The sequence below is a fragment of the Sorex fumeus genome, unplaced genomic scaffold (genome assembly GCF_029834395.1).
Source record: "Sorex fumeus unplaced genomic scaffold, SorFum_2.1 ptg000013l, whole genome shotgun sequence".
In the NCBI taxonomy this organism is placed as follows: Eukaryota; Metazoa; Chordata; class Mammalia; order Eulipotyphla; family Soricidae; genus Sorex; species Sorex fumeus.
Window position 1 is genome coordinate 19,090,895 of NW_026606070.1, and position 12,944 is coordinate 19,103,838.

Genomic DNA, 12,944 nt, shown 5'->3' on the forward strand with positions numbered 1-12,944 from the left:
GGGAGTTGATTGACTCCAAATAATATTTACTCCTGGGCATCTGCTTTTTTGACTCAGTTGCCCTTAGTTTCTAGCACCACAAAAGCAGGGTCCCAACGAGGGACTGAATGGACCCAGGGCAAGCTGTGAGCTACCCTGGCATCGAAATGGGCCCCCTTCAAATCGCCACAATACTCAACTATAAGTTGAGGACATGATCATGGACAAATGCTGTCATGATCCAAAAGTAACGACGAGACTAGGACCCTGCTGGAGCTAGGAAGATTAACCTGGCCTGAGGACTGCAGAATGTATAGTGAGATGTTCTCAGGAAGAACCAAACTAAGTTTATATCTCTTACTGTGCTCATACAGAATGTCATTGCTAGTAATATTAGAAGTAGATTTATTACAACTATTTAAGTAGATTTCTAACTGAGGGAAGAACACACCCTTGTTGGGATCCCACCCTTGAGCGGATCTCCTAGTAACCTGGAGTAAACTCTTTAGATGAGATTTATCCTTAAATTAATCTCCTGGAGGAGTCGTCTTACCTCTCTTTGTTGATTTGTCAATATTCAACCCACCTTTATGTCACCTTCTTACGTGATTGCTATATAAACTAAGACTGTAAGCTCGGAGAGGAGAGTCAGAAACGAGAGGGCTTGGGCTCCAGAGATCCAGAGTTAGAGCCAGAAGGAGAAAGATTCCAGATTGGAGCCCAGGAGAAGAGGCAGAGGAGAGACAGGAGTGAAGAGGATTGGAATAAACTACTATTGATATTGACCAGCCTGGCCCTCGTTTCTTCTTCCGTCTGCCCTTGGCCAACAGCCATCCTCATCCAGGCCACACACAGCGGCTCAAGAGCACCGAGCGCAGGTGGTGAGACAGTGCCATCCAGTGAGCCCGCGAACACACAACCTTCGGCGTGTTGTTTTACACCTAATGACCAAATATCTTAAGCATTTTTAATGTACCTGTTGGTCATCATATAGTCCTTTGGAAAAATGACCTTTTCATTCAAGTTTTTGTCCATTTAAATATAGGATGATTATTATTGGCTGTTGAGTTGTACAAGTGTCTTAATATTTTATCATTCAGTGATGTGAAATATTTGTTCCCATTCTGTGGGTTGTCTTTTAATTTTATTGATGTTTCTTTTGCTGAACAGATTATAATTTAATGTTACCACACAAGTTACTATTATTTAAGGTTACTTTTATTGAATACATAAAAAAATTTAGTTGGTTGGGACTGAAGAGATTGTATTGTGTATAGGGTACTTGATTTGCCTGCAGTCAACTGTACTTACAAGCTCGCACCCTACTTGGTCCCCTGAAACTTTCTAGGAGTGATCCCTGAGCACAGAACCAGGAGTAATCACTAAGTACTTCCAGATGTGGCCTCCAAACCAAACCAAACTAAACCAAAAAAAAAAAACACTTTAGTTGGTTATGTGGTTTATTCTGTATTTCAAATTTTGGGAGAGGAATAAAGTATTAAGTAGTAAATAAAAAATAGTTGGAATCATTAAAGAAGAGCCTAAAAAAGAGATAAAACAATGTACCCAATAGAAAAATATCAGGTGGAGCTTCTCTTTGAACCTAACTTTTTAGCTTTAAAGTTAGCTAGATTGGTGACTCTTCAGTTTTGGCGATCAATGAGCATGAAGAAATACTAGAAAGAAGACAGGGAAGGATTCTAAATGACTTCCTGCTAGATTTTTCTATTAATGTGGTATGAACTTGGGAAAACTCATCACTTTTTCTCATTTATAAAAAAGACTAGTGGTGATATAACTGTTAAATTTATATATACTATTGTGACTGAGATCTATGATAAAATGCTTGAAAAAGAGTTGAATATGGCTTGATTTTAAAAATATTCAGGTTTATTATATAAGCTCTGCAAAAATTTCATTAAACTTAAATATGGCTATACTTAAATATGTACTTAAATATGTATGGCTATACTTAAATATAAACTTAAATATGTGCATTAAAAAATAGAGGTGTGTAGGGCTGGAGAGATAGTACAGTGGATTGGGCATTTGCCTTGCATGAAGCTGACCCAAGTTAGATCTCCTCCATCCCATGTGGTTCGAATAGACTGTCATGAATGATTCCCGAGTGCAGAGCCAGGAATTACCCCTGAGCATTGCTGATGTGGCTCCAAAATCAACAAAAAAGAAGTAAACATTTATTTTATAAAATACATTTCCAAAGAATTTACAAATGGACATTTGGAAAACAGCCATAAAAATAATTTATTGGTTTTGGTCCAACCTAAAAATATCCTTAACGTATTATTCTGACTTTATGCACATGAATGCACAAGAGTTTTACAAACTGCACTTATAATATATATTCTATTCATAATGTGTTTTTAAAAATTCACTTAACATTTTAGAATGAACACTTGGAATAGCTTGTGTTGGTATTTTGTGATAGAGGAATCTCTTGGGTCTATAATGGATCAGAAAGTTGATTGTTGTCTGAAAAAGTTATGAGAAATCTTGTTTGATTTGTTCATTTATATCACAAATATAGTGTTGAATTTTTTTAGGACTTGTTCATATGGTACATTTTTAAACCAGACAAAGTTTTTACACCAAGTTGTAAACCCTTGGATCTATCCTGCATCCCTCTCCTTGGCCTTGCTGTAATTTAATTTTGACATTTGTAAAAATATAGCTACTGGCCAATGTCCATAACTGCAAAAAGATATATATATATATACACACATATGAATACTCATTACGGACATGGTCTCTTGAATGCCCTAGATAAAAGAATAATGAAGAATCACCTCACTTTCTAAATTAGAGTATTATGCAACTCATAGATTGATCCTTGTTCAAATTGAGCACCCATTGTGAATAGGTAACTATACCTCGTAGGGGATTCAAAACACAAGTATCTTGAGAAACTCAACATACACCATATGGGATAAGATATAGACAAATAATTTAATTGAAGGTGATACATTAAATTTATGTCATACATAAGAAAACATATCAAAAGAAATTATTTATAAATGGCTTAAACATTTTTCTGGGCTTAGAGAGTACTGAGAATTTCAAACATTAGGTTCTATTTAAAACTTAAACAGCATCTTTTATTTTATTAAATATCTATTTTGTGGTTCATTTTAATAATTCCATATAGTTACAAAGATCTTTCATTATAAAATGGAGTCATTATTTAAAATGAGAGTTTTAGAGGTGTATATTGCCTAATGAACACTAATTATTGATTAAGTTATTGTAATAAAATGAAAACAAATTGTTCTGATACATTAAAATAATTATAGAGCTGACACATTGCTTACCAAAAAGTTGAAACTTAGTATGTCTTGGTCTTTCGGTTCTAGTTAGATATTTTTCCCCCAATGCCTTTTGTAGAGACTGAGAATCCATCATGAAAGTGACCCATTAGACAGCAGCATCATTTAAACTTTTTGTGAAAATCAGCTCTTGATATGATAGAAATGCATATATCTCCCAGACTCTTCTTACCATTTTCTTATCATATATGGCAGCAATATCAATCACTGTCCTCCTGTTGTTCATCGATTTTGCTCGAGCGGGCCCAGTAATGTCTCCATTGGAGACTTTGTTGTTACTGTGTTTGGCATACTGTATACATCACGGGTAGCTTGCCAGGCTCTGCCGTGAGGGCGAAATACTCTCAGTAGCTTGCCGGGCTCTCTGAGAGGGGCGGAGAAATCAAACTCGGGTCGGCTATGTTGGCTGCATGCAAGGCAAACGCTCTACTGCTGTGCTATCGCTCCAATAACACCTGTAAATTGCTTTCCCGAATGAGTCTTAGCTGCTGCTCCAGAGAATATATGTTTGGCCACTGTATAATAACTGGAGAAAGTATTTCTGGGATATAGGATAGACTCATAAAATTTCAATTGAGAATAGCACAAATCAAAACAAAAATAAGTATAAATATCACAGTCTATAAATCTATTGATGCAGAATCAAACAACTTTTAAGAAAGACTATGTTGATTTTATTGAGTATGCTTAATATAAAAGAATATGATCATTATACTACATACATTCTTCTTGATACTTGATTTAGAATTGTTAATTGGCCAGTGTTTATTGTTGACTGATACAATATTAACTGAAAGCCATTGATTATGACCTTTATTTGAAAATACTGGGAATTTACATGCTTCCGTAATATGTAATGGTTGAGAACAGAGAACATGCATAGAGACTGATGAATCAGTAAACGGTATTAGCAGTGACTATGGCAATATTGCTTCATATTATTTAGATATCAGCTCTTATGGCTCAGCACTGGTTGATTTTACCTAAAATGGCATGTATTTGGTATGTTGGAAGAGAGTGTATTAATAAAAGTCAAATTAAACTTCCCTTTTGCACACAGAGGAGTAGGATGTTCCAGGATCTCGTGCCTACTTCTCTGCATATTTACAAAAAGAAACAGCTTGGAAATCATTTTAATTATCTAGCAGACACTTATTAAATGTCTATGTGTATTATACTGGGAATCCATCTACTGGACTGTTCATTATAGATTTATTTAAAATAAATGATAGAGCTGGGATGAAATTTGAAGGTTATCTAATTAAGTCCTTTTATTTTACAAATGAAAATTATCCTCTCATGGAGCATATATTTGAGAAAATGGATAAAGAAAATAAATAACAAATAAAACCAACTGATTTCAGTTAGTGATGAGAGCCAGGAAGACAAGAATGGACGTGAGGGTGACAATGATTTAGGACTGACTACTTCACAATAGTGTTTAAAGATTGCCTATTGGTGGGGCCAGAGAGATAGTGCAGCAGTTAAGGTGCTCTGCCTTGTACACAACTGACATGTTGAATACATGTATTGAATACAATATATCCCCCTATTCCAAATGTACCCAAGTCCTCTCAAGAGTGATTCCTGACCTGAGTGTAATGTATGGGAAGAGCCAGGTTTGGCCCCAAAACAAAACCAAACCAAACCAAACAAAAAAAAACCTTTAAAAGATATTCACTTGAGGAGCTGAGATTACATTGCAACTTGAATGCAAAAGAAAAATCAAGTTTACAAAATACTAGGCAGAACATTCTGAGTTTAGCATTTCAGAGGTTTAGCATGAAGGAAAGACGGAAGGCTGGTGTCTCTGGAGGATGTGCAGTGAAGCTGAAGAGGTAGAGGGTCTGGAGAATGTAAGATTTTCAGGTACCAATGAGAAGTTTGTTTTTTTATTCTTGATCTTGTAGAAACAGCTTATATTTATTACACATTAAACTTAGTATGTAGTCACATATACCACGTGTGATTTCATTGTTTGATGTATATTTTTGAAAGATTATTTTGGTAGGAGGTTCACTTAGGTTATTATAGTCAAGTAAAAGGTGATAACATTGTGTGCCATCATGGTAGAAAAGCTTTGTGAAAAGAAGATGGGTCTCGGGGTGAGGCAGAGAGAAAGAAATCAAGGTCTCTACTAGTATTTTGTTGCAGGATGATCTAGGTTAATATATCTATATCTATATCTATCTATCTATCTATCTATCTATCTATCTATCTATCTATCTGTAGACCATACCACAGTCCTCAGGTCAGGTTAGTCTTCCTAACCCCAAAAGGGTCCTGGTCTCGTCATTACTTACTTTTGGATCATGACAGCATTTGTCCATGATCATGCCCTCAACTTATAGTTGAGTATTGTGGTGCTTTGGCCTGGCCCATTTTGATGCCAGGGTAGCTCACAGCTTGCCCTGGGTTCATTCAGTCCCTCATTGGGACCCTGCTTTTGCGGTGCTAGGAACTAAGGGCAACTGAGTCAAGAAAGCATATGCCCAGGAGTAAATATTATTTGGAGTCAATCAGCTCCCAACTTACAAAGCATACATAATATTAACTGTCTTCCTATGTCCATACAAAAAGGACATTGCTTTAAGGTAAACTATGCAAAAGACATAACTTACAATACAAGTTCAGTGTCCTTCGAATGATCTGATCTTACGAGCTTACAGAATCCAATTAGGGAGCAAAGGTGATTAGCTGATTGGGGAGGAGAGCATAGAGAAGAATTTACAGATAAATACAGAGGAATGAGAGTGACTTGGGAGCACTGTGATGGGTGTAATCAATAAACCTAAGATCTCGTGGCAATATTATCCTACAATGGTAAACTGAGATATATACACAGGGGAAAGAATAAAAGGATTGAGAAGGAAAAAGATCCTGAGAGTTCTGTGTGAATATTAAAACCATGTTACTTAATCTACAATAAAAAATATTCTCTGTGGACACAGGGACGATGAAAAATCTTAAGCTACTATAAAATATCTTCATGGAGATGTTCAGTAGATGCTGGACATAATGCTATTGGACTATGAGCCTCAGCTGAAAGAAGAGGAAATGACTGGAGCTAAAATATTATGGTATTCTCTTGTATACTGTTGCTATTTGAAACTCTGTAATTGAATAGATCTCTTAAGGACCAAACACGGGCAAGATGATGATGGATCACTTCTCAACCTTTTGGCTAAGATTAAGTGTATTATCTGTTCTTATCCATTTTATATCTGTTGTGTTCACTAGCCAAGGATGGTATAATAAATCAATTTCTTGTTATTAGACAAAAATTTTTAAAAAGATGACCAAAGTTACACCTTAGGCCCTCCATAATTTAGATTTGTGGCATAGGGAATACCTAGAAATAAAATTTGATAAGCTACTGCTACTGAAGTAGAGAAAAAAATATGTGTGATATGAAGGGAAGGAGGTTCACAGGTGACTTATCACTCAGTTAAGTATGTTTATAATGCCATACTTCATGCTGCTCTTCCTTCTAAATCTTATTAATGCCTTGTGCATTATTGTATTATAAAGCTGTTTAATCAGGGACTACAAGTTTAATTTAAGTTTTTGCTTGGTGCCGTTGTATGCTGTGCCTGTTTGATAATATGTTACTTATATTTGTAATATTAAAAACTCTCCCTTTTTGAATTTGAACGCCTTCTGGACATTTTTTGATGACCTATTAAGGGCTGATGGTGGACAAGGCAGTCGATATTTGAATCCAGGATAAGTTGTTCTTATTTTTCTGGTACATGCTTGTCTCACTGTAATTATCTCCTTAATAGTATTTCAGAGGAGGTAGCAGTTTTATGTTTCCATTTTTTTCCCTCTGACATGCAAACCTCAAACCTCAATGATAAATTTATTTATCTCTGCCCTTGACTTATTGTGTCGGTCGCTCCCTCTCAATGTTTCACTCTCCAGCTGCAGAATTTCCCTCATTCTCTGCTGAAGCCCCGTCTTTACCTGAAGGTTTCTTTAGTGAGCACTGCCTGTAAGCATTCCATCTGTTCCTTTTTATATAATGCTATTGCTCAGATGATCCTCTTTTTGGTTCTGGTATTTTTATCTTTCCATTCCCTAATAAATCAGATTCATAATCCTTGCCTGTGTCAGGTGTGTAAGTAAACGTTAAATCATTAAATTTTTTTTATCAACTTAACCAATTATCTGGATTTTTCCCCCATCACTGTTTTGATCTTTTCAAAATTCTCTACAATTGTTTTTAAATTTTCTGTTTAGCAGGTCGGTTCTTCTTTCTTCTTTTGGTTTTTGGCCTACACCCAGCTCTGCTCAGGATTTGCTCTTGGTTCTATGCTTAGGGATCATTCCTAACAGGACTTGGTGGAAAATTTGTGTTGCCTGAGATCAAAATGATACAGCTTTGTCCAATATTTCTCCCCCAGGATTTTTGTTTTGCTATTTTTTGGTAAAATCTAGTTAAATTAATCATGACACTCAGTATGTGGAAACTCTTCTCTGATAAAATCATTGTGCTACATACATAGAGCTGTTTAACTTGTGGCCCCTCTAAAACTTACTTTTTTCAAGCCCAAACCAATCTGACAGGAAATGATTTAATGATGCCCTCCAGGCAGGTACAAATAGAAGTTATACAAAAGCATGGGGCTCTGGAAGAAGCCTACAGGGTGAATGAAAATTGTCCTCTTTTACAAAGTTCGCATTTTTACTTGAACCTTTGATTTTGTTCGACAGCATTAATACATAGCAGCGGGGTATGCAGTGTAAAAAAGGGAACCGAGTTAGTAAGCACCAGTTGCTGGGAGAGCAAAGACCTGTTTGAATCCCAGATCTCAGCAAAGATAAAACTGAAGATCAAAGGCTTTGATCAAATATGACTTAGCCTAGCAGCTCATCACCTCCTCCCTCGGCCACAGGGGAGTAGTTTGTGACTCTCTGCACCTGGAGACGTGCCTCTCACGGAGTCCACATGAGGGCCACTCGCTGAGCCTGGGGTCAGCCTGAATGGTAATGATGATGATCTGGCTGATAGAAGAGTTGAGGTGCCAGGCTCCAGCAGGAGTTAACATAACAGATCCGAAGGTATTAAAGCAACCAAGCTTCCTGTGATCTCAAGCAGATGTGACAGCAGCTGGAGAAAGCTGCAGGAGCAAAGCAAGCTGCCGTGACAGCAAAGAGAGCTGAAAAACTCCAGCTTTAGGTCATTGGCATTTGGGGGAATCAGAGAGGAGAGGTTTGGGCAGTTGATTTTCTGTCTCTGCCATTTCGCTGTTTTCCCAAAGGGCTTTGCCGTTATCCTACTCCAACTATTTCTTCTGCTGATACTCATCATCTAGACCCACATCTAAATGGACCTGAGCTAGGTCATATATTTGGCATTCTCCATGAAAATCTGTTGAAGGAAAATGGTGTGGTGGGCGGGGGAGAGATTGGTTGGAGGGCTAAAACATGGATTTTCAGCTAAACCCTACTCCTAAGAGCAAAATTGGTAATGTGAGTAGGTGGCAGGAAAAGTGGCAGCAATCGAGGTAGTTCTGTATCCATATTTTCTCCCAATACCTCCCTGTCTGAAATTTATACTGTTTACATATTCATTCCCAGTGTCATGAATCTTTTCACGCTTTAAGAGTTTCTTATCAAAATGTAAATAACTTTTGAGAGGGAAGGCTCCTAACTTAACCATAAGTTTGACTTCATTTTTATTGACAACTAGTTACCGAGAGGGCTATTTGGAAGGACACAGATCAAATGGCTGGATCTATATCTCCTGATAAGTCAGCAGAGTTGGAGAGATACTTTATTTCTATTTTACAGTTCTGAATAGAACAAGCACTTCCAAAAGAACTGGTTTTACCTACTATCACTGTTTAAAGTAACATATAACCTGATTTCAAATGGAATTTCAGATTCATTTAATAGAAATATGTTTATATTAGTGCACAGTGGCCCAAAATATTTTTTATTTTATTTTATATACATGAAGGTATATATCTACAAAAATGTATGTGTGTATATGTGTGTTTGTGTATTTGTACTTCTAGTTGGTAAAATTTCAATTCAGAAAGTTTTCTTTGAATTAGTTACAGAGTTAGCTTAGATATAGAATCCCAAACACTGTTATATTACTTAAAAGGCGATAAATATGTAACATGAATATCTCCTGTGACCTGATGATTTATTTACTATTATTTATTAGTCTTGCCATTACTTTTTCATAACTCTAGAACAATATGAAATTTACAGACTGGATGGCAAGACCACATTCTATTTCTACATGATGATGTGTCTCTGAAATAGTATCATGTAGTGTGGTTGAATTTCACTCACTACCATTTTCTGAAAGGAATCTGAAAGTCTGATAAAGTACAGTGAGTACAGATTCAAGTTTCAAATAATTATCCTTATGTGGAACAATTCTTCATCTTCAAAAAAATATTCTCTGTTCTCAGCCAGTTGTTCTGGACTTGAATTTCTTGGAAAAATTTCTCCAAGAATGAAATGAGGAAATAGTGAGAAATGGATACTTTTTATTCATTGCTTTAGTTCTTATTGTGACAGAGTACTCTGGGAAATATTTAAACCTGTGCTGAAAGAGATTGAGTTTGGTTGCTCTGTGACCTTGGTAGTTATTTTTCATTGTTTAGTTATTAGCATATTGTTCGTGGGCCCATTTTCAACTCTATTTTGGAAAGGAATCAGTATGAATTTTGTTCAACATCTAACTGTATTTTCCTAGTGTTTGTAATTAGCTAGGAAATTTGGCTGTATTCAGAAGTTGATTTCTGATATTTTTAATCAACACTTTTGTAATTCAAAGGAGATAAGTATATTGATCATTCTATTATTGTATGTGCCTTTGGTGTAAGGCAGACCCAAGTGTGAATCCAAGCTCTATTATTTACTAGCTGTGTCATATTTGTCAAATCTTTTAATCTTGCTACACCTGTCTCATCATATATAAAAAACGGAGATCACTCCCTCAAGAATATGTGGTGTGTTGTGTGTAGAAGTTTAAAAAAATATTTCAAAATATTAACACTTCAGTATGTTCTAGATAATGTCCAACCAGATCTAAATGAAATCTGATAAAAGGCATACCATTAAGTTAAAAATTTTCTAGTAGCTACATGAAGATATTAAAAAGCAATAGAAATAATAATTTTAAATAATATATCATATACTCTATATAATTCTCTGTGTAGAAATTATTAAATAGTAATTTTACTTTTTTCCTGTTATTATCAAATCTTTAAAATCCGGTATGCATTATATAGCATGCCTATAATATAAAATTCAGTATGCTTTTCTAAAATCATACTATAAAGTTAAGTGGACAGGTTTCACTTAAGAACTCAAGTTAGTTAAAATGTAAAGATTGTAAAATGCAAAATACGTAAAAATTACAGTATAACTTTGTGGAGGAGAGTCCACGTTACAAAAATGTAAGTATGCAATAAAGGATGGTGGTGTAAAACTGAAGATGGACATTCAGGAGACTGGCCAAGTTAACACACAACAGTGGAAGTCCAGAGAGTTACTTAGAACTAGTCCATTTGTTGAGAATAAGGAGTTGCTTCTCCTGAATAAGGATCCTTGCTGTTCTTCGCTGAGCAGACATCAGGATCTTAAAATCTTGGAATCTTAAAAACATCTCACAAAGCATGTGGAAATCATCTACCCCACAGGTAGGGGGTGTGTGTAGGATGGGGGTATACTGGGGTTGTTGGGGGTGGAGAATGGGCACTGGTGAAGATATGGGTGTTTCATTGTATGACCGAGACTTAGACCCAAAAGCTTTGTAACTGCTTTCACTGTGATTGAATAAATAAAATTATAAAAAATGAAAAAAAGTAAGGTGGAGTCCATGCACAATTCAATCAGCTAACTAGTGGCTGAATAAATAGCAGTACACCTACATTAAAAAAAAATTCTCTCCACTGCTGTTCACTATAGTACTGGAAGTACTTGCAAAAGTGATTAGGCAAGAAAAAGCTATTAAGGGCATCCAGGTAGGAAAGGAAGAAATCAAGCTCTCACTAGCTAAAGCAATTCTTAGGAAAAAGAATATGGGAGGAATCAACCTCCCTAACTTCAAACTCTACTACAAAGCAGTATTAATTAAAACAGCATGGTACTGGAACAAAGGCAGAGCTGCAGACCAATGGAACAGGGTTGAATATACTGACATCTCCCCTCAATCATATGATCATCTAACCCTTGATAAAGGAGCAAGAAATGTGAAGTGGAGCCAGGGAAGCCTCTTTAATAAATTGTGCTGACAAAACTGGACGGCTACATGCAAAAAAGTGGGCTCAGATCTCTGCCTAATGCCTTGTACAAAAGTAAGATCAAAGTGGATTAAAGACCTCAACATCAGACCAGAATCCATATGGTACATTGAAGAAAAACTTGGCAAAATCCTCCATGACGTTGAAGCTAATGGTATCTTCAAAGATGTCATGCCACTGGCCGAGCAAGTGTAAACAGAGATAGACAAATGGGACTCTCTTAAACTAAGAAGCTTCTGCACCTCAAAAGAAACAGTGACCAAAATACAAAGACAGTCTACAGAATGGGAAAGGATATTCACTGAATACATATCTGAAAAGGGGTTGATATCAAGGATATACAAAGTACTGGTTGAACTCCACAAGAAGAAAACATCCAACCCCATCAAAAAATGGTAAAAGATGAAATGAACAGAAACTTTCTCAAAGAAGAAATCCGAATGGCTAAAAGGCACATGAGAAAATGCTCCACATCATTAATCATCAGGGAGATGCAGATCAAAACAACAATGAGATATCATTTCACACCACAGAGACTGGCCCATATCCACAAGAAAAAAAGCAACCGGTGCTGGCGTGGATGTGATGAGAAAGGGACACTCCTTCACTGCTGGTAGGAATGCCGACTGGTTCAGCCCTTTTGGAAAACAGTATGGATGATTCTCAAAAAATTAGAAATTGAGCTCCCATTTGACTCAGAAATACCACTCCTGGGAATATATCACAGAGAGGCAAAAATGTATAGTCGAAGTGACATCTGCAATAGTCTGTTCATTGCAGCACTCTTTACAATACCCAGAATCTGGAAAAAACCTGAGTGCCCGAGAACAGATGACTGGTTAAAGGAACTTTGGTACATCTACACAATGGAGTACTATGTAGCTGTTAGAAAAGATGAAGTCATGAAATTTACATACAAGTGGTACTACATGGAAAGTATCATGTTAAGCGAAATGAGTCAGAAAGAGAGGGATAGACATAGAAAAACTGCATTCATCTGGGAAACATAAAATTACAAAATAGGAGACTAACACCCAAGAATGGCCGAAATTAGTACCAGGAATTTTGCTTCATGGCTTGGATGCCAGCCACACATGCTAGGGGAAAAGGGAGCTCAGATAGAGAAGGGAGCACCAAATAAAGGGAGTTGGGAGGATCCTTCCAGGATGGGAGAAGCATGCTGAAAGTAGACTATAGACCAAACATGATTGCCACTCAATGCCTCTTTTGCAAACCACAACAGCCAAAAGGAGAGAGAGAACAAAAGGGAATGCCCTGCCACAGAGGCAGTGTGGGATGGGGGGGGGGGGGTTGGTTGAGAGGGATACTGGGATCCGTGGTGGTGGGAAAT

At 36.7% G+C, this 12,944-nt stretch overlaps 1 pseudogene; it reads left to right on the forward strand.

The window, feature by feature from the left end:
* The first annotated feature begins 6,487 nt into the window (after positions 1-6,487).
* LOC130020852 (uncharacterized) lies at positions 6,488-6,607 on the forward strand (annotated as a pseudogene).
* Positions 6,608-12,944: the final 6,337 nt, after the last annotated feature.